The following is a 4,384-nucleotide window of genomic DNA, read 5'->3' as shown; positions in this document are numbered from 1 at the left end:
GCGGAGATAATGTATTCTGTTTAGGCGCTTCTGATAGATTGTAACCTCCAAAGCCTAAGCCAATGGGGCCATGGGGGAGGGAATGGGGCGTCGCGATAGGATGTATAATAATATGTGATTTTGGAATTTGGGGTGTGGTTCAGTGCTTGGCTACATTGCATTTTGCCTTCCTGAATCCACCACGCTTTGCAAACCGTTAATAATAAACTTCTTTTCTATTTGTAACTCAGAGTGGATTTCAATTTGTGACTATTTTGGTGTCTAACAATACTAAATGGATTTACATACATAAGGATATATATTGTTTGGAAACAGCAAGTATCTTCTCAGATTTCACTTTTATAAGCACTGTGCTTGAACAGTAGAGCAATCTCATTTCTCAACTAATTTGTATTAGATTAAAAAGTAGATCAAGTTTATGAAACAAGCAATTTTTAAAGTCCAATTGTATGTTTTAACTTGATTTGGAAACTCAGAATTTAGGGCAGAATGTAAGCATACTTGCATATATTTATGTGAAGTTAATTTTTTTTTCACATGTCTATAGATTTGCTCTTAGCAGTACCATCTATTAGTAATTGATTTTCTGCCTTTCTAGGTCAGCAGATCAGAAAACTGATAAAAGATGGCCTGATTATCCAGAAGCCAGTGACTGTTCACTCAAGAGCTCGACGTAGGAAAAACACCTTGGCTCGTCGGAAGGGCAGGCACATGGGCATTGGTAAGTACTGGTTTCCCTCACTATTAAATATATCAAATTGTACAGGAAATGTGTTTATTTGCAAATACTTGTATGCTACCTGCTCTGCCTACAATTCTGAAATGATAAAAATATCAAAACCACTTTTTATGTAGACTTCTATAAAGATAATAAGGCACAGAAAAGCTTTTAAGTTTATGGAGAAGTTCAAGTACCTTTAAATCATGGTTGCCCAACCTTTTGGCTTGCCTGGGCTGCATTATCATGGGTTGTGTTGTGTCCTGAGCCTGCAAAAGCAGGCTCGGGACGTTGCAAGAGTCCCGGGCATTTGCAAAAGCTGCCCGGGACCAGACTGAGTGGCGCCGGCCTTGTGTGCATGCGCAAGGCGGGAAAATACCGCCTCATGATTGGTTGAACTTGCCCGGGGATCAGAAGGTATAAATAGAGGCCTGCGTGCCTCTGCTCGGGTTGTTCGTAGAATGGAAGCAGAGAATAAAGACTTGTTAGAAATGCTTCGTCTCAAGCGCCATTATTCTCCGGACTTAACAGGTTGCATATAAAATATACAGTCATGTGAAAAAGAAAGTACACCCTCTGTGAGTTCTATGGTTTTATGTATCAGGACATAGTAAAAATCACCTGTTCAGTCTATACAGTTAGGAAAGCTTGAAGACTCACCCAAAGAAGTCCGGAAGAGAAAACGGCGTGGAAGTCAGCGTTATCCTGCCAGTACAAAATCGCTGGAGGGTGCGTGCGGCTGAAGAAGAAGAAAACCTGATCCTCGATCATGGCTAAAGTTGGGCGTTTAGCGGAATTCGACGTCTCTCACCCCGAGAGGTGGGAATCTTATGTGGCAAGAGTCGAGACGTATTTCCGCATAAACCAGATTCGGGAGGAAGGCTTAAAGGCTGCCACATTGTTGTGCGTTTGTGGGCAAGACGCCTTTGAGATCGCCGAGAGCTTAATCGCCCCGGACTCGCTGGAAACGGTATNACACGCTCAAACGCGTGCTGTCATGGGTTCTATCTGGGTGGCCTGACAGGTGCCCTGCGGAGGATTTTCAACGTTTTTGGGTCAAGAGGCACGAGTTGTCCACTTTCAATGGCTGCCTCCTCTGGGGATCGAGAGTTGTGATCCCGGCCTCATTGAGGGCTAGAATCTTGATTTCATTACATGAGGGCCACCCTGGAATCGTCAGGATGAAGGCGCTTGCACGCAGCCATCTGTGGTGGCCTGGCATTGACCGGGCCATCGAGTCCCAAGTCCATGGTTGTCATGCCTGCCAACAGTCCAGGCCTGAAATGCCCCAGGCCCCTGTACACAGGTGGGAGGAAACACACACTCCATGGTCTAGAATACATGTAGATTACGCTGGGCCCTTTCAGGGTCAATTCTTCCTGGTTGTTGATAGCCATTCCAAATGGCTGGAGGTCGTGCCTGTGTCTTCTACTACAGCCGCCAAGACCATTCAAGTGTTGAGAAACATTTTTGCTGCACACGGGTTGCCAGATGTTCTAGTGTCGGATAACGGTCCTCAATTTACTTCTACTGAGTTTCAGGGATTTCTTCGGACCAACATGATCCGCCACGCTGCTTCGGCTCCCTTCCATCCTTCCACCAACGGTCTGGCTGAATGGATGGTCTGCGTCACCAAGGACGCCCTCAAGAAACTGACTTACGGCAATTGGCATCACAGGTTGGCTGACTTCCTTCTGGCACATCGTACTACTCCATGCACTGCCACGGGTAAGTGCCCGGCCGAACTCCGTTGGGGTCGTCGGCTCGTGACTAAATTGGACAGGCTGCATCCGGAACGTGTAGCTGCACAGGTGTCTCAGCCACACCCACCACGGGTCCTACGTGAAGGTGATCCTGTCTGGGCCAGGAATTACGGGCCTGGCCACCTCTGGGTTCCGGCTGTGGTCTGCAAGGTCTCGGGGCCTCTGTCCTACGAGGTGTCCCTGACAGACGGCCGCGTTGTTTGCCGCCACATTGATCAACTACGTGTGAGACGGGACGCGCCTATGGTTCCTTCTCAGTCTCCTCTAGGGGGGGAGGAGGAAGGGGAAATGCATTCTGGGAATCAAACTCAGCAGCCAACGATGGCTGTGGGGAGTGAAACGGGTTCTCAACACCCAAGTTTCACAGGTGCTTCAAGTAGCAGTTCTTGGGAACAGGGGTANGTCCCGGGCATTTGCAAAAGCTGCCCGGGACCAGACTGAGTGGCGCCGGCCTTGTGCGCATGCGCAAGGCGGGAAAATACCGCCTCATGATTGGTTGAACTTGCCCGGGGATCAGAAGGTATAAATAGAGGCCTGCGTGCCTCTGCTCGGGTTGTTCGTAGAATGGAAGCAGAGAATAAAGACTTGTTAGAAATGCTTCATCTCAAGCGCCATTATTCTCCGGACTTAACAGGTTGCATATAAAATATACAGTCATGTGAAAAAGAAAGTACACCCTCTGTGAGTTCTATGGTTTTATGTATCAGGACATAGTAAAAATCACCTGTTCCTTAGCAGTTCTTAAAAGTAGGTAAATATAACCTCAGATGAACAACACATGACATATTACACCATGTCATCATTTATTTTACAAAAAGAAAGCCAAAATGGAGAGGCCATGTGTAAAAAACTAAGTTAAGTACACCTTATGATTCAATAGTTTGTCGAACCACCTTTAGAAGCAATAACTTGAAGTAATCGTTTTCTGTATAACTTTATCAGTCTCTCATCATTGTGAAGGAAATTTGGCCCACTCTTCTTTACAACATTGCTGTCAAGGTTGACTTGCAAAACACCTCTTTCTGCTCGCAGCTTGACAAAGAAATACAGGAGGGTATGATTGGAATGTATGGGAAGCTGGGAGGGAGAGAAGGAATTTATGTGAGCTGTTTGCAGCTTGAGAAAACCTTACAACCCCAAGGTCATGAGCTGAAGACTTTTGAAAGGTGCAGACTGTTTTCCCAAAATAAAATGCTTGACCTGGATTGGTGGACAATGGACACTGGGTGGCCTGGGGAAAGGAAAAGGGGGTTTCATTATACTGCGCTTCATGCCAAAACCTTAGAACTGGCTTTTCTTCTTCTGTGCCTGTATGGATCTATCAGTAAAACTTTTCTCTTGGTAATAAAAAGGTCCCAGGAGTTTCTTTTGCTGTGCATGCCAACGGGACAGTTAACAATTGCTTCAGTTCATTGAGGTTTATTTATTTATTTATTTATTTATTAAATTTATATACCGCCCTATCTCCCTTGCGGGACTCAGGGCGGTGAACAGGCGATACTAAAAACCACGGTAATAAATAGTTTGTTTTAAAATCGAATTAAATAACAGGCCTGTTCTAAAAACACACCCGTAAACCCCCCCCCCACTGAAACATAATCAAGCTACGCCAGGCCGGCCGCACGGAATAGATGGGCCTTCAGGGCTTGGCGAAAAAGGCGCAGGTCCGCAACTGTACGTAGGTCGGGGGGTAGGTCATTCCAAAGGGCAGGAGCTGCCACAGAGAAGGCTCTCCCCCTGGGGGTCGCCAGCCGGCATTGTCTGGCCGACGGCACTCTAAGGAGGCCCTCTCTGTGGGAGCGGACTGGCCGAAGGGAGGTGTTTGGTAGGAGGCGGTCTTGCAAATACCTAGGTCCATTGCCATGGAGCGCTTTAAAAGTTGTTACTAACACCTTGAAGCGCA

The 4,384-nt window shown here is 46.7% G+C and overlaps 1 pseudogene; it reads left to right on the top strand.

The window, feature by feature from the left end:
- Positions 1 to 4,384, top strand: part of LOC107297209 — a 29,685-nt pseudogene that overhangs the window by 9,216 nt on the left and 16,085 nt on the right.

This window comes from Protobothrops mucrosquamatus, unplaced genomic scaffold, assembly GCF_001527695.2.
Source record: "Protobothrops mucrosquamatus isolate PMUCROS unplaced genomic scaffold, P.Mucros_1.0 scaffold3182, whole genome shotgun sequence".
In the NCBI taxonomy this organism is placed as follows: Eukaryota; Metazoa; Chordata; class Lepidosauria; order Squamata; family Viperidae; genus Protobothrops; species Protobothrops mucrosquamatus.
Note: the sequence above shows the minus strand (reverse complement) of the source record. Positions and strands in the feature narration are given on the sequence as shown.